The sequence below is a fragment of the Pan paniscus genome, chromosome 12 (assembly GCF_029289425.2).
Source record: "Pan paniscus chromosome 12, NHGRI_mPanPan1-v2.0_pri, whole genome shotgun sequence".
NCBI lineage: Eukaryota > Metazoa > Chordata > Mammalia > Primates > Hominidae > Pan > Pan paniscus.
The window spans coordinates 23,568,260-23,587,045 of NC_073261.2; the positions used below are offsets into that span (position 1 = coordinate 23,568,260).

Genomic DNA, 18,786 nt, shown 5'->3' on the forward strand with positions numbered 1-18,786 from the left:
AATAAAGCCAGGCTAGTTGAGAACAGCACTTAGAACATGTACAGTGCTTAACATGGTCGTTAGTATAGGGACCCAGTGATGATAGCTAAATATATCAATGTAGAAATGAATAAATAAGTGCGCAATTAGGTGTTGTGTTTTTGGAGATAGGTGACCTCTTTACCTATTAATCTCCTGCAAATGTTTTTAAGGTACAATAATTCTGGGAGACTGGAAAATTCAACATGTGGATGTTATTCTGTTTACCTCACTGCTGGCTTTTGTGTGCATACTTGTCACGTTAGCTAGTTTAGCATGTTGGTTAATTTCATGTGTCAACTTGACTGCTTTAAGAGATGCTCCAATAGCTGGTAAAACATTGTTTCTGGGTGTGACTGTGAGGGTGTTTCCAGAGGAGATTAGCATTCAAATCAGTAGACTGACTAAAGAAGATCACCCTCATCCGTGTGGGTGGGCCTCATTCAATCTAGTTAGAGTCCGGTAGAATAAAAAAGTGGAAGAAGAGCGAATTTGCTCTTTCTTTTCTTAAGCTGAGATAGGTGTCTCCTCCTGCCTTCAGACATCAGAGCTCCTGTTTTCAGGTCTTTGGACCCCAGAATTCACATCAGCATTCCCTCTGGTTCTCAGGCTTTCAACTTAGACTGAATTACATCACCAGCTTCCCTGGTTCTCCTGCTTGCAGATGGCAGATTCTTGGCTTCATAATCCTGTGAGTCAATTCCTATAATAAATCTCCCCTTTCATATATATATTTTTATATATATTTCCTATTGGTTCTGCTGATTTCAAAAACCCTAACAGTTCCTGTAGGGACTAACAGTATGGGGGAAACTGTATCCATGTAATAGTTTTGTATTAATCCTAGTGTTTTGTATTAAGCCTAGTGTTGGATACAGTTAGACCTTAAATCCGTTAGACCTATGGTGGTAAATACTTCATTCATTCGCAAAGATAATTGGAGAACTGCTGTGTGTGGAGATTTTATAGAATCACTACTGTGAAATAGTTGTGCTGTACTGGATGCATGTAAGGTAACATTCTTTCTACCATGGAGGAAAATATTGGCAAATATTACATTATTTTTTGTAGTCTTCAGGCCATTATCCCCATCTTGTAGTTGGAGACACTTAGGTTAGATGCTGGGTGACACATGACACAACTGTTGGCTCATATCTTAATATGTTGGGAAATCTATCACCTGGCTTCTGTGTTATTCTTCATCAGCCCATTGTTGCATTTGAAATGACCTCCTCACTGTCCACTGTTCTTTCCTGCTCTCTCTAATTCCCAGTTATCTCACCTACTGACCACAGACCCAGATTCTCAATGTATTGTTTATATTTTATATATTAATATATTACATACATTTTGTCATGTTACATATTTATATATATCACACATATTTTATATGCATATACCACTTACTATATTATGCATAACACTTATTGTTCAGACTTATAGTGTCACAACATAATCAGTGTTCTTCAATGACAAAGATATAACACACAGGGTTAGCCTGGATCTTAACAGGCAGCCACAATCTCCTATTCCAGTCTTATCCTCCATGAGTCTTCTATTGCAAGCAAGTGAATCGACTTGCAACCTGTAACATCTTGAATTGCCCACTGGAATTTTCTAGGATTAATGAAAGAGCCTATATGTTTTCCTAGCCCATCTGTACTCACACCTAATAGTGGCTCACAGTGGCTACTAATAAGCGGCTCTTTATTTGCCCACTGGGGAGCATTGTCTTAATGACAATCTCCAGCAAAAGGAAAGAAAGGTAGGAGAGGCAAGGAAATGTAATATTGTGCATAATTCGTCCATAGTTGCTTGTCTTAATTGAATACCAACGAAACTCAATCTAGGGACTTTGAAAGATTCCAGTTTAGGTTCAACCCCTGATCAAGTTTACGATTCAAAGCAAACTCCAGTAGATACTAAGGAAGGGAAGCAAACCGTGCAGTGAAATGCTCCAACAAGATCTTTTCTGAGGATTCTTCCTCTCGCAGATCTGGGAAACAGGAGCTCTACTGTAGATATACCCCAGAACCTAGTAGAGGAAAGAAGAATGAGCTTTTAAAGAAACTTTAGATGCCGTATAATAAATCTGGATGTGCTTAACAATCCCTGAGGAGTTTAAAAAAGTCTGGATATGTTTTCTCAAATAACTATTTAAAGCATATTAGAGTTTTTAATTGCACTGGGGACTTTTCAAAGCATATCAGGACAAAACAGTAGAGTATAGGACCCAATATGCTAATTAATAGATAGCTAGACCCCTGAAATAAACCTGCAACACTCCATTAATCAGGCAGTAATTGAATTGGCACAGTGCTTTTGTGCAAACTACATGATAATTGAAAACCCAAACCTGGCAGCAATGAGGGTAAGGTTCTCCACCACAACATATAACAGGGCATCCGGTTTGCACTTGTCAGTGGGCAGTTGGCCCTACTGTCAGGAGGCTTTGAGTAGGGAGAAAGCCAGCTCCTGAGTCCAGTGTCACCTTGATCTTTTGCTGAGATGGTCTTTTAGGTGTGTGATATCCAGTGGCCACAAGCATAACCCCATGGAAATACAAGTAATGGCTGATATGCTTTTCTCTGTTACCTAAAGACGTCTGCCAATTAATGTGATTATAAAATAATAGTGAGGAACAGATGTTTTATTTGCTAATTTTATATCTGACTGTTTGAAAGCTAAATACCTGGGGATTTAACTGGCAAATACTACTTTGCTCATGAAAAAAAGAAACAATGCGTGCATTTTTTCCCACACAGCTGATGTGGTATAATTCTGGATAGTGGTTGCCTATAGTAAGAGCTCAGTAAGAGGGAGACTGATTGCTTCTAAAAGAAGAGAAGAAAAGTAGCACTTTAAGCCTTTTCTTTTTTTCTTCTTTCTTTCTTTTTTTTTTGTTTTTTGCTATAAACAAAACAGTAAGCATATTGCTATGCCAAAAAAGGCTGTTGCAATAAAAGAGTTTTGCCTGTCATATTGTGAGGGTGGGGTGGGGAAATTGATGTGAATACACTGAGGATGGACATAAATTATCCACCTAGAACTTTTAAATAAATCATCTTGAAAACCTTGAAGACCTTTTCTGCATTTGCCAGCCCTTAACTGGAACAGACGAAGACCAGGAAATGTGGAATCATAATGAAAAAGTTAGCTGTCATGGCTGTGGGGATCTAGAGGGAAATATTTTAAGAAATTTAGAAATTTAGGAAAAAAACCCAAGAATTATTTTAACTAAATATTTTCATCCTAAGTACTCTTTTTCTTCCTCAAGGAGGTTGATTATAGTGTCAAATATATCTAAGATAAGTGTTTGTTAGGCCAGGATCTTACTGGAATCAGACTCTTCTTAACATTGTGTGTACACTGTGGCACTTTGCTCTGTCTGTTGCAAGAGGTCAACTTTGGGTGGAAGTTTCTCTTTCTGCTGTTAAATATACAATTAAATCTGACTTTTAAGAAAAAAACCTGTGATTTGGGTACTAGAAGTGCTACTCAATGTTTCTGTGATCTTAGGCAAGTCACTAACCCACTTTGCCTTACTTAGCTTACCTGTCCATAGAGGAATTTGGATTCCAGTAGAGCTTCAGAAATTGTCAAAATTCATGCCTTTTATACAAAAGTAAAACCTTTGAATTCTCTTTAAAATTTTTTAAACTTACAAACTATATGTAGTGTGATATAAGAAAACTTATATAGTTTAAAATCCTATAGTCACATGATTTTATAATTAACTCATATATATGTAGTTAACTTATATAGTTAAAATTTATATAGTTATAAATCAAAGTTATATAGTTATAAATCAAAGTTATATAGTTAATGGCTTTATTTTCAAATTTCAACCACTCTTAAGCTTCAGAGAATTTGCAAGACTTACACAAGTGTCATGTAGGCAATGAATGTTCATGTGTGTGAATCTGAGCATGTGGGAGCCAGCATCAGGACTAGAGCCTTTGAAATAGGATTATCCCTCTGCCAGACTACCTGGTTGTCCTTACCAACCTTGAAAATTGGACTTTGTTATCAGTGAATGTATTTAAACTTTGTCTAACTTTCCATGTCACGTGAATTGAACATAAGCCTGTGTCCATCAGCGGCTGTCAACGCAAAAGATGGTACCTATGCTGTCGATTGCGAGTCTCTCTCCTGTAAAATAAATGAACAAACAAACAATAAACCCCTAAAAAACAAAACTAAAACTAAAAACCTGATTGCTTTTCTAATTTGGGGTTTCTTTAGACCTCAAAGTGTTCGGTGTTACTTTTTTTTAATCTCAAGATGTTCCATTATGAATTGCCGCTATCCTGTGCTAGTGCCTTTGATTGTTTTGTTTTGTTTTTCACCTCTGGCTGCAGGATCTATTCCATGGCATCTACCCCAGGACCCTTTCCTTTCTCTTAGATACTGAGGTTATTCCCAGTCTACCTACAGAAACTTCACTTTCATTCTCCAACCCTAGTGATTTCAGGCACTTCTAGGGCTGGATTCCTCCGAGCCTTAGCCTGACTTTTATCTCAATACATCCGAAATATACGGGCTTGGAATCATTTTCAAAACACTGCTTCTTTCTAACTTTACTCCTTTTATTTTACCTTACATGTCTACATTCAAGACTTCAGCTTTACCTCCAAAACATAGCTCATGTTTTCCCTCTTCTCACCATCTGTCTGGGCCCCACAGCTGCCATTTCTCACCCCCTTCTGCAGTAGCCCCAATAGTCTCTGCCTCCACTCTTGCAATCATGAAATCAAGGTCCAAACATAGCAACCAGATGGCTTTTTTGAAAATGTAATCATACGTCACACCTTCCACCCATTTAAAAGTCTACCAGTTGCTTCCTGTTGTATTTAGAATAAAATTCAAACTTCTGACTATGACCCAAAAGCCAATAACTTAAAAGTCTGTCCCTATTTATCAATCTTATTTCCCCTGCCCTGTTTTCCTTCATACCACCTTCTCCACTTCCTCACTAAATGAGTCTTGCATTTGCACTTCCTCAGAGACCACAAGTTGGTCTTGGCCTGCAGACCTTGTATTTACTACTTGCTTTGCCTGGCACACTCTTCCCTGGGTTTTGTGCATGGCTGATTCCTTCTCTCATTCAGGCTTCAGCTCAAGGATAATTTCCTTGGACAGCCCTTCCTTGTTTCCATAAGTCCCCCTATCCCCACCAAATCACTCTCCACCCCCATTCATTATTTATATATATGACTTACAATAATCTCAACTTATCTGGTTCATCTGTTTACTTTTTATTGCTGCCTCCCACTATAAGAACATATCCTCTGTGATGACAGAGACTTTGGCAGTCCTTTTCTCTGCCACACTTCCAATGTCTAGGACAATGCTCAATAAATACTTCTGAAATGGATTTAAAAAACTGTTTCCACTAAGAGCATATGCTTGCAGTCTGTGCAACTGCTGAGGGGATATCAGCCCAGTGGTAGACACAACTAAGAACCTGGGACTTTTCCAAGTGTTTTCAGAAACAGAGAAATCAATAACCACTAAAAGATTCCATTTCTCTTCCTAAAAAAAAAAGAAAAAAAAAAACCCAAACTCGAATTTTAACATAAGTTAATGTTAATCAAACTTTACTCCACGGGAACAGATACGAAGGGAAATACATGTATTTCAAAGCAAGAATAATAAAAAATAAAGGATCCTCTGGTTCAGAGGCTGCCAAATTTTTCCATGAAAAACCAGAAAGTAGCAAATATTTTAAGCTTTGCAACCTATATGATCTCTAATGTGACTACTCAGCTCTGTCATTGTAGCACAAGGTATGTCTATGTACCACTAAAACTATTTATTGACGTTGAAATGTGAATTTCATATAATTCTCACCTGGCATGAAATATTAATCTTGTCCTGTTATTTTTTTTCGATCATTTAAAATTTAAAAACATTATTAACTATTGGGTTATATAAAAACTGGTATTGGGCCAGATTTGACCTGGGGCACATCATTTGCCAACCCCTGTTCTTGGCATATTGCACCATCCCTAGCTCCTTCTTTGACCACCTAGGAACTGAGAGTTGTTCTAACTTAAAGTTTCTAGGAAGTTCTTACTCAGTGCATAGAGTAGGAATTTTTTGAAGATGCATTTACATCTCTAGATTTCTTGCTAATATCCTCTTTGGGTGTCAAAGTTATAAAATCCTTTTAAAGGCTATAATGCTTTTATTTCTTTGCACCCCAGAAAATCTCACTTGTATAGCAATGGGGAAAAATGCACCTTTGTTTCCTGGCTTTCCCAATGAGTAGCATCTGTTTCCTTAAAATTATTTCCATAAATTATTGTCAACCTGCATACATCCAACATTATGCTACTCCATATTAGTCTATGCTGTTGTACTCCAAATATTCCAATGTTCCTACTCTCCCAGCTTGAGAGCAAGGGTTAAAAGTTGGAGAGAAAGATAAATAAAATATAATATATGCCCCATGCCCTTATAATCTAAAAGAGAAGCTCTCTTTATAATTGCTTAAAGTTATTTAGAAAATTTTGACTGAAGGACTCTTGCAATTGTTGTTTTACTACTAGGGTTCTTGTTTAAAAATCTACAATTACTCTTACCTCTTTTGTTCTAGCAGGAAGTTTATCCCTAGTCCTTCTAAATGTCTATCCCTTCCTAAAGTTGAACACTAGCTCTAACTCTGGAACTACTTGTGTTCTAGATTCCATCCCATCCCTTTGCGTTTCCTCCTCCCTTCAATTGAACAACAGCAACTTTCTTCTGTATATTCAATCTTTCCTCTCTTAGGTATCCTCTGCAATCTAGCTCGAGGCTTCTAAATCCTTAAAAACTTTCATGTCTATCCTGCCTTTCTTCAAACCCCTGTCCTAGTCAACTCCTCTTTATTACCAACCTAGTTGAAAACAAATCCCCATGTAACATTGTCATCAGCTCTTCTAGCTACTGTTGCTGCATAATAAACCTGCTTATGACCTATTGTCTTAAAACAATACCAATTATTTATTTTTATCATGAATTTGCCATTTGGGCAGGGCTCTACAGGAATGTCTCATTTCTCTTCAGTAGGGTGACTAGACTGTTAGCTGTTTGATCTTTTATGCAAGGGATTATACATGGCTGGGAGTTGGGGCTTGGCTTCCCATGGGCTTCTTGGGCTGGGTCAGAGCATGATGTCTGTGTGCCAAGAGCAAGCATTCAAGAGACAGGAAGTGGGAGCTGTCAGTTTCCTAGGCCAACAGAGCTTTCATGCTACCATACTTGATGGGGGGCTTGTCAAATAATTTTGGGGCAGTATTTCAAAACCTTTCCTTAAAATTCTTTTGGTACTAACATCATTAACCTCCAACATACCAGATTTGATGGCATCTTTTCAGTATTTCTCCTGTGTCACCTCTTCCCTTGTCTCATATTCTCAGACAACCTCTCATCTCCTTGGACACCCATGAAACTTATTTCTTTTTATGTGTTTAATCCTTGATTCATTTTACTTTTTACCAGTGTCACTGTTTTTTTTTTTTTCTTGTGCATGAATCTTAAATAAATATTGGGGTTCTTTGGATTTGATCTTCCATCTTCTTTTCTTTCTATGTGCTCTTTTTTATCTTACAGAAATAGAGTCTTTCTATATTGTCCATGTTAGTGTTGAACTCCTGGCCTCAAGTGATCCTCCTGCTTTGGCCTCTCAAAGTGCTGGGATCACAGGCATAAGCCACTGTGCTCGGCCTCTAGGTGTTCTCACTGAGTCTTGCGGTAACAATTAATATCTACACACTGATTACACCCAGTTTATGTTTTAAACTCCACCCATGTTGCTGAGCTTAAGAACGCTTTTTCTATTTGTCCTGTGTGCCTCAAATAATCATATTAAATATGAAAATTCCACAGAGCTACACTCTGGCTATATCAAACTATCAGCTTCTTGAACCTGCTGCATCCTTGAATGACTCTACATCTTTACACAGGCTGTTATTGACACTGGACTTGCCTCTTGTTCACTTGGATGAACTCCTACTTATTCATCAAAACACAGCTGAAATAGCTTGTATTCTGTGAAAACTCCCTGATTCCCAGTTAGAGTGAACTGCTCTGAGTGGTGTCCATAATGCGTTGTTCTTCAAACAAATAATTGTAATTTTATTTTACTACAACCTTCAGCTCTATTCATAGGTGCTCAGCTCAAGTCAGTTATTACTTGTGCAGGATAACTAAAGACGTAAAATATAGCTCTACCTTAAAAAATAGTGTATTAGTCGTTTGCAGAAAAGTCCATATATGAATTTAAGGCAATGAACTGGTTTGGTATTTTTTTAATTGTAATGTGAAACTAAAACTGAAATTGTGTTTTTTGTTTTATTTGGGTGGGGAGTAGGAATGAGTGAACCCTCAGGATAAAAGGCAAACTCTATTCTTTAGAGCGTCTTAATGTATCTTTGCATTTAGTAATTAAGATAACCAAAACAGCTCTATTGAAACAAACTGTTTTCCCATTTGATTGTAGCTGATTTTTAAGAAATTTGAAATATAGCAAGTGGTCACTTTGCCACTGCAGGCCATTTAAAATTTAAGTAAAACTGATACATATCCAGTGTCCTTTATCCTCTGCTCAAAGGTCTAACCTATCAGGTTGTCCTGTGGTCAATTCCTGTGCAGGAAACTTAACCAAACATATTGATGAATATTTGGAGAATTATCAACGTTCAGCTTAGCTCTTTTAAGACCACAACCTGAATAACATTAGGTCACAAAAAGGATACTAGCATAGAAAACAGCTATTATGGTCACATAAAGTATTAGAAGTCACAGTTCTTTGATTTGAAAGACAAAGAAACCTACCTAGTGCTTTTTCAGCAAACAGTTTAATCCTATTAGGCATTTCCAGGCTTGTACAAAGAAACTCTATACTTACTTAGAGTTGTCCTGTTTTTAAAAAAATGTAGTAACACATTGGGGAATATTTTCTTGAGCTATCTTGTTTCTTCTAATCATTGTCCCCTCTTTACTGGAGAATTTCCTATTATTCAGCAACATATGGATGGAAGATTTTTTCAGTAACCATGTCTGAACAAAACAATTATTCTGTCATTAACCAATTATTCTTCAGAATCAAATGGAACAGTCAGATTTGCTAAGACAATTTTACTTTAATAAACCCTATGGAATCAGACCTTACATAACTCATGTTCAAATGGTTTAATCCAAAGATCACAGTGTAGATAACAAAAATGGTTTCTTGGGTTTTGTTTTGTCTTGTTTTAATGCATTGACAGCATGTGATCTCAGGAAACCCACTAGAGATGGAATGAGTGCTAGGTTTTTGGAAGGTGGAAAAGATGAAAGAATGAGAATGTCTGGTTCTGTGTAGGAATACTCAATCTATCCAGCTCCGAGGTGCTTCTTTTTCTTCCTTTCTTTTATCATCAAAAGTCTGTGGATTAACTTTTCTAGAAGCTGCTGGATAAACAGCCTGACCAAAGAGGTGAGAGTGGGTGCTCTGCTCCAGAAATGCTTCCAAGAAGGATGCAACAGAGTGTTCAGGAAAGGTAAATTATCTCAGAATGTCAGTGACTTAGTTGGTTTTGACTGCTGTAACACAATCCTTATAAACAACTTAGACACAACAAAAACAAATCTTTCTCACTGTTATAAAGGCTGGGAAGTCCAAGATCAAGGCACAATCCAATTAAGCATCAAGTGAGGGCCTACTTCCTGGTTCATAGATGCCCTCACATGGTGGAAGGGGCTGGGGAGCTTTCTGGAGCCTCTTTTCTAGAAACACTAATCCCATTAATGAAGGCTGTGGTCCCAGGACATAACTGCCTCCCAATGACCTCACCTTTTAGTACTATCTTCTTGGGGGTTAGGATTTCAACACACACATTTTGGGGAGATACAAACATACAGACCACTGCAGTCAATGACCTGTCAAGTTTGGAATGATCTTTCTAAGCACAGGGAATGTAAGAAAGCATTTTCAGGAGGGCATGGGAGTGAGAAAGTACAGTGCTGTTTTATTTAACTCCTTGGTATTCTGTATGATTTTTTTTAATTCCATGGCATTCTGATGTGGTTCACTTCAATAGAAGAGGCTTCCCCTAACTTCTGTTTGGTTTGTCTTTGTGATTGATTTTATGGGAGTTGACTTGGAGATTCAGTTTTGCAGTTTCTGAACTTTTTGGCTTAAAAAATCAGAATGCATACCAACGGCATTCTGAGTTTTCTGTCATAATTCAAGGGGCACCAAATGTTTGTAGGCAAAGTCCTAATGTAGTAGAAATTACAACAGCAAAGCCTGAGAACAAAAATATTTTAGGCCTTGCTCCAGTTATCATAGTAATATTTGACTCATTACCAAACAAAACATTGAAAACTTAAGTACTAGTCTTTCTTCTGCAGCTAACTGAGTATAGAAATGTAAGCTTGAGATTTACTTCTTCTCCGACCTCAGTTTCCTTTCATATGAAACAGGTTCTTCTTCAAAATTCTATGATTCTTTGTGTTTGTCATAATGATACTTTGCACATTTTCTAAAATAGTAGTTAAGGATAGATTTGCCAACATCAAAAGCAACAGTAACAAAATGAGTCGTCTCTTTAATTTAAACTTCACCTACTCACAAGTAAGAAAGACACACAAAAACCACACAATAATATCAATATACAATACTTTGCATAATTACATAAATGATCTCATATCCTTAGGCTGTTTTTTCCATTATCAACGGGGTGATGTTTTACTTCCAATAACTTTCTAAAAAAGTTTCTTGTCCACACCATTAAACACCGCAACCTAATCTCACATTTAAAGCATTAATGACTGTCACCACAGCTCTCTGCACTGGGTAGATTTGGGATGACAGCTGTCACTGCAGCAGGATACATTTTTTATAATAGTTTTATGATTCACCCTTTGAGATGAAGATTTGGACACCTGATACCAGCCTATGATTTTCTCCCTGTAATTTTCAGAATGGGTAAAACCAAATAACAGCCTCCCAGTCTCATAGGTCTTATGCCAAGTGTTTCAGAAATGACATCGGTGGGAATTGAAAACCATACTCATTTTTTTCATAGCATATGCTGAGCACTTTCATTTGCTAGTATTAGTTGATTGGTGGGGTGGGGTGGAGGCTGGCTTTCCATCAAAGTCATAGCAAAGCTATAGTTTTTCTCCCCGTTTCACCTTCACATTATTATGGAGGTGTTTACCAATCTTGCGTCAGTTCAGTCTCAGCAATTTTCATGACAAATATATGGCCAAAAAAAAATCTATTCATCAGTATCCTGAGGATGCTCCTTTAAAGACCAGAACATGCTAACAAAATTTGGCTTGTCCCTATGGACAAGTTAAATGCAAGTAAGAAGGGATATAAGTAAGGTGAATTTTTTTAAATTGGCTTCATATTGACAATTTATAAGCCGATTTCCTGGATTTAGAACAGCAAAGAGGAAGAGTTAGTTCCTCCCTTGACTTTTGGTATAGATGTAAACTTTGTTTTTGATCAAAGCTCATTAAATTTGGGTTCTGGAGCCTGGGCAACATGGCAAAACCCAGTTTCCCTACCAAAAACACACGCATACACACACAAACACACACACACACACAAATTAGTCAGGTGTGGTGGTGCCTGCCTGTAGTTCCAGCTACTGGGGGTGGTGAGGCGGGAGGATTGCTTGAGCCCATGAGTCGGAGGTTGTTTTGAGCTGAGATAGTGCCACTGTACTCCAACCTGGAGACACAGTGAGACCCCGTCTCAAAAATAAATAAATAAATAAATAAATAAAAATAAATTAGGGTTCTGAGAAATCTGTTTGTGCTCAATCCAGGTTCAAAGTTCCTTCTCTCTGTGGCCCCTCATTCAAGACACAGGCTTCTCCTTCTCCTTTTAGACCAGTTCCCTGAAAACATCAGACTAATGACTAGTCCATCCTGGATGGTTGCATGAATGAGGAAATTTGCAAAAACAGGTACTATCATTCTTGCCCTGGCAGTAAAATCAAAAGGGGAATATTCAGTATTTTGCAGGGGGCTGAGATTATGATCTTCATACAAACAGGGTAATACAAAAGAAAACAGGCTGCTGCTTTGTAAAGCAAGAGCTGTTTTATGTGAATGTTTAAAACCGCAGCCTGAATGATGTGTGTCAAGAAGTCGAGGGCAAAGAATGGATACAATGGTCAGTCACTACCAACATTTCCATAGCCTCACATGCAGTTAAATGAACTTCAGCTGGATGGAAGAGACACATTAACCTTCTCTGAGCAAAATAAAAATAAAGAATGACACTATGCTCATGTGTTCCTCAGGGGCTAACTCAGCCTCTCAAAGGCAAAATCCTCAGCCTCTTCCCACTCACGTGACATTCTGGGATTATATTTCCTGGCCACAAAGTAGAGTTTGAAATAATTCCAATGAAAGAAAGACATACGGGTGGGTGGGGTGGTGGTAGAAAATGTAGGCATGGGGGAGTCAGTGGCAGCCTGATTTCCTGGTATTTGGGAAGAGCGTGTGAGTATTTGTGAGATGCATTTTGAAAACTTAAGAATAAGTGGGAAATTAATGGTACAACATTGAGGAAGAATAGAAAGAGCAAAATTACTGATATTCAGTAGTAATAACAATAGATGTTACAATGTTCTGTGTGCAAGATCATGCAAATTAAAGGAAAGGGGATCTGAAATAGCAGGATCCTCCAAACTACCACTTTGTGGTTTAGTGTTCCTTAGTGAGAAAGATTAAGGAGCAGTAGCTAAAATGACCCCGAATTAGAATGGATCCTTAAAAAAAATGTTAAAATATGGATTCTAATTGATAACATTATTTATATAAATACAATTAGAGATAGTGTAAAGTAATATTGATTTCTCCTTGAAAAAACCTAAGGGATTTGTGAAACTTAGAAATAATATAATTATCAATTTGTGATGTAAATTCATAAAGCATTGTAGCATTCCTTGTGTAGGGCTTCACACAAAGCATGCTAAATTTCAACTGGAATGTTGCCAGTTTAGAAGGTTACCAAATTCTACTCTCTATGAAGGCAATGGAATATGGTAGAAGGAATAGGGGCTCTGAAACCGAAGTACCTGAGGTTCACATTCCATCTACTCTAGCTGTGGGACCTTGGGGATGTGATTTAAACTAACCTAAACTTCAGTCACATATTCTTCAAAAAGTAGAAATAAGAATGTAGGCATCACAAAGATGTTAGAAGGATTAAATTTCATAACATTTACAACTGGTGAATAGTCCCATCTGTGCTTGGAGAAGTATCAAGGTTAAGAGAGTTGACTTTTCTCCAATCAGTGTTTGTAACATTGCTCTTAGATCTCTGCTGTTAGTCTCTTAATGAAATTTCGGGTGGGTCTGTCAACTTTCAGATTACTTTGAGTCTCAAATCATTTTTGACTTAAAACATTAGTCTAAAAGGAAAGACTAAGTTCTCACTTCCCACTTGGAGTTCTGGCAGGATGTCTAGTGAGTTTGTGTGCCCCTATGCCTAATATGGAGAGGAGAGACGAGAACTGGAGAGCTGGGATGCTGGAATAGCCTGCACTCCACAGATCGACAAAGCAAGACATTTTCATGGACCCTACAGCTCACAGGGCTTAATTTTGTTTCTCAACCAAAATGCCAAGATCAAGCTGAGCTGAAATACTGACTGTTTGGAGAATGGTATGATCTCCCTCTGGAAGACCTCTCCTTCCCTATATTCCCTTTCCAAAGACAAGTTATTTCTATGTGTTGGGAAGGGATGAAAAAAGAGAGAAAAGAACAAGTCTCTGTAATTAGTTGACATTTTGGTGGTGGTGTCTGATTCCCACTGATAGACTATTGATGTCCTCTGTGCCAGACATTTAAGGAGGGTTCATGTGTAAGTTATTCAGAGGAGCTATTGCACTTCAAGGTGCCTGACGTGGGAGATGAAACTCTGTTGGACATCTCCTACCCCTTCCCTCTTCCTACTACTGGCCCCATGTCCCAAAGCCTCTTAGGTGGGGTACTAAAATGATGGCTCATGCCTAGCATTTGGCAGAGGCACCTGACAGCAATAACTTAAGCATACCTTGAGAATGATTCTGTACGGCAGACACACCTGAATATGTGTTCAGAATTCCAAGCTAAAGAATATGGAAATGGCCAACCCAGAGATCCATTCCTTATCTATGAGGAACATCGAAACCTTCTGCCAGTCTTGTGAAACATGGGCCATACAGGGGATTGAGGTCCTTTGCTTCTGGTTAAATGAACGTTTTCAGTTGCTAGATTTAGGGAGAGGGTTCTAAGTGAAAATGCTATATAAACTGCATTCTTTTTGCAAGAGTTTACAGTTCTCCTGTCCAGCCCGCTGTCACTGGACCATCCCTGTATGTAAGGTTCCTGCTTAAAAAATCCTTTGTCTCCTTTGCTGGCCCTGGGTCTCTTCTGCCTCTTGAACCTGGTGCCATTCCTACTGAAGTTAATAGGGGTCTGGCATGGCACCTATCTACCTTCAATGATGGGTCAACCCCACGAGCTACAGTGTCCATAAAATAACTCCAAATGGGAAACAAGAAGTTAATCTCTTTTTCTTGCAGGTATTTCTTTTTGTAAAAATTTTCTTTTTTTTTCTTTTCTTCTCCTTTTTTTTTTTTTTTTTTTTTTTTTTTGGTGGATATGGGGCTCCTATGTTGCCCAGGCAAATCTTGAACTCCTGGCCTCAAGTGATCCACCTCAGCCTCCCAAAGTGTTAGGATTACAGGCGTGAGCCAGATATCTCAACTCTTGATAAGAAAATATCTTGGAACATTCCCTCATGTGGCTGGAGCGGGGTGGGCGGGAGTTCACCTGCCATAAAAAAACGGCTCCCACAAGTCCATAACTCCACTGGGTCAGCAAAGGTCGCTGGTGGCTACCATGCTGGCAGCAAGAATGATTCTTTTACTTCCTAGTAAGTCTCAGAAAAGTATTGTTATGTTGTAAATGACTTGCTTTCTTAGAGTGTCCATCTCTCTGCTTACAGTATCCATCTATTCTTTCATGTTTTCCACTTTTTCCATTTGAACCCATAGAAAATTAATCATTCAAAATTCCTGGTCTGATACTTCCAAAAATCTCTGCCATATCTGAGTCTGGTTCTTGTGCTTGTTTTGTCTCTTCAGACTGTGTTGTCTGCTTTTTACCACGACTTGTAATGTTTTTGTTAAAAGCCAACAGGACATATTGGGTATAAGGAACTGGGGTTAAACAGGTCTTTAGTGTGAGGTTTCATGTTTGTCTGACTAGGATTTAGTCTCTGTTGGCTGTTTGCTATTCCTGTAATGTCAGAGACTAAAATTTTTTCTAATGTCCTTATTTTGGTCTTTGGGTTTATTAGAGACTCCATCTGAAATAGACTCTGAGCTGTACAGTTCTTTTAATGAAACTCCTTGGCATTATACAGGAGCCTGTAGAAGGGTCAGAAGGTGGGAAGAGAGGGGAAGTGTTTTATAATCCTTTATTGGTTCTCAGTCTTTTACTTATTCTGAGTTGGATATGTCCCTTCCTCCATGTCGAAGGCTAGAAGGAGCTGGAGTTAGGCAGTTCCCTTCTTCAAATCATGGGTTAGAGTGGCCTAGAGTCAGGTATTTGGTATTGAGTACCAACATTGGGTAACTGCATGTTGGTTAAACTCTGGTGAAATAGATTTTCTTGAGGGAAGGCCTTTTTTAAGGAGAAGAGAACACTCTAGGTATATGTCAACTGGTTACCTTTCCCCTCTCCCTGTCAGTGGGGATCTTTTTCTATTCTTCACAGTAAAAACCTGGGTGGACTTCTTGAGGTGAAACTCATCCAGTTTTGGGGTCTTTGCTGAGCGTGTGACACCCCCCTCCACCCCCCAGCATTTTTATCTCTCAAGCTAGTCTGCACACCATTCCCAACAGTTAGTCAAATCTTCTACAAGTGTTCCTACCAGTTTCTGGCCCTGGCATTGATTTCTCTGCCAGTAAGCTATGATCCACCTGTCTCTTCAACATTCAAGGTGGCAATTTGTCCTATGACTTCAGTTTGTCAGTGGATCTAAGGGGAGTCGCTTTTTATTTTGTTAGCCTTTTTGTCATACTGTAAGGATGGAAATAACAACATCCAAACTCTTTAATTATTGGTTCAGAAACCAAAAATCAAGTGCAGGCTCCTAGCTCTGTAACCTAGTGCCAGCGTATCTTTATACATTCATATAAAATGTCTAGTATTTGGCATGGTGCACAATAAGAACATCATTGTGATAAAAGTTTGCTCCTTTTTATAAATCCTTTAATCCTGAAGTTGAAAATGTAGCAGGAATCATGGAAACAGTTTGAATGCAAAGAACAGTAAGAAATACAAATGTACCAGGAATCAAAACTGTACTAAAAACAAAACAATACAACACAAAACAAAAACTACTTGTATAACCATTCTGAAAACATATGACTTCTGAGTTTTACTGAATAATAACTAAACATTTAGCTTTCTGGAACAAAAGTAAAGAGCTGACAGAAATGAACAAAAATACGCAGATATCACTGAGATGGTTGTATTTTATGGCAACCCTTTTGGATAACAGGACATATGCAGAGCCCTCGTCCATCACCATTGCTCCACGTATATGTAACATACTCAGGAGTCTGTCCAAGTCAAAGCGTAGCCTTAAGGAGAAGAAGTAGAGAGGCTCAAGTGTACCACCTATGTCTACTGTTAAAGAACAAAAGAGACCTCTCTCTCAGAGTTTGTGGCTGGAGGGTTAGAATTTCAAAAGAAATTCTAACTGTGATGTATCTAATCTGTGTCCTCCCGCATGAAAACCTTGATCCAACTGCTTGTGTTGTGAGAAGGAAGTTTATGTGAAATGTGATGTTGTTGGCCACCACTAAGGGTGACTCATTGTTTAACCTTCCAGGGAGTTTTGAAAAATGTGTCTTAGAATCAGCTTATGGCAGATGAGAGGTGAAGAATTTATCCATTGGCCCTTGTCTTCCGTCAGTCAAGGGTGGCCCCAGGAGCACCAACCTCCTGGCTCTCCCCAGCTCTGCGTTCTGCAAGCCTGAGCACTTCGTGGTCCCCCTTCCCTGAGGCATCAGGGAGGTAGGGCAGGGAACAGCGTGATTTGGGGATGAAGCTCCATCAAACCATACTTGTGTGAAGCTGGTCCTGGCAATGTGTGGGGGCTGAGATTTGACAGTGCAATACAAGATAATGTGACGCTTAATGGTAGTATGTAACTCCAGTTTGCAAGAATCAATTCCATTTCCTGGGGACCCAGCAATGTTTAGGAAATCTTGAAAATACAGTGGAGCTGGAAGCAGCTAGCTATCTTCCTTCTATTTTCTTGTGAACACAAAGTTGTTTGTTTCTAAATAATAATAAGACTATTTCATAATCATCTCAAACACCTGGATCAACCTTCCCTGATGCCATTTTATTGACTCCCTATGATGAAGCTGTGAAATTGTATTTGAACATGGAACAGACCGGAATAATGTTTTATTTTTTCCTTATTTCTTTTGATTTGTAAAACATTGCTCTTTTTCTATCATTCTGGATCATGCTTCATGGTATAATTATTGACCCTCTGGGTTTGTCTTCATTTATATAGCACCATGTATAAAAAGCCTTTCTCAATTCAAGAGAAATTGAGAAAGAAATTGTGTCCATAAATTCCCTTTGTAATTTTGTTTCATGATTTCCTTTAAATATTCAATCAAGCCATCAGATGTGTTAGACTAAATCTTGTACATGTGTGTGTCTCTTGGTGACTCACTTGAATTAACTTGTAAGTTTCTAGATGTCTTGTCGTTTTGTTCCTGATTACTCGAATCCCTCTCCAACTCCAGAGGTCTGTGGTCTTTTGTTGCCATAGATAGAAATGGTGGGCTGCCAGCAGCTTCAGATCTTTCCTTGCATATGACTTTATAAGAAGTTTTTTTCAAGGAATGAATTTTTCAAAGAACACAGTAGCATTTCATGACCTGAATTCTCTGCCATACACAGTAATAGAACTCGATATGAGTCTATTGAAAAGTTAGTTACTCCTTTTCCCAACTAATTATATGAATTATTAGGTAAATATGAACTCCAAAGAAATCCCCAAATTTATAATATTCGTTGTTATAAGTAAATGTTTTCTTCCCGATAATCTTGCTATCATGAGCTAATGAATGTTTAACTTTTTAAAAATTTCAAGCTATTAGTCAAAATGTAAAAGTCTAACAATGTGTATTAAATACATGCTATGTGGGTGTGAAGAAATTCTAAGAAACTTTCCTGTAACTAAGTGTTTTAGAATCTAAAGAAATGTTTTGGTTCTCAGAAAAAAACCTTTATGAAGCAACCCACCCAAGGCCTTAAGTTCCTCCAGGCAGGAGGCCACGCCACATCTCTCTTTTTGTGACAGTAAAATGTGATTAAAGCAATCCAAAGAAGCTATGGCCTGCAGACTCAAGAGTCTAACATTTTTATCAGGTGCAGCAAAAGATGCATTTTCCAGTCAATAATCCAATAATGTCCTTGCCCTTGAGTCTTGACACACCCATCATCTTGGTATGAATATGTGGGCTGTAGATGGACAGAGGGGACTGAAGATTGCTTTCCATGAGCTTTCCTTAAGGACTAACATATGATGCTGAACAGAATAAAGACCTACAATTCAATTCTATTTACTTTGAAATCATGCCTGTATATTGAAACGCTAATACTCTATCACACCTATGTAACCATGCAGATAACAAGGGCTCTGTATGTTCACATTATAAATTCATCATATATTTGCAGACACTGTAACAGATG

The 18,786-nt window shown here is 38.2% G+C and overlaps 1 long non-coding RNA gene across 1 annotated transcript in view; it reads left to right on the top strand.

Moving 5' to 3' along the window:
* Window positions 1-465: 465 nt before the first annotated feature.
* The window catches only part of LOC117979250 (uncharacterized), an 87,083-nt gene continuing 68,762 nt past the window's right edge, over window positions 466-18,786 (top strand). Inside the window, exon 1 of the long non-coding RNA XR_008624300.1 lies at window positions 466-709. This is a non-coding gene — a long non-coding RNA (uncharacterized LOC117979250). The remainder of the gene's footprint in view (window positions 710-18,786) is intronic.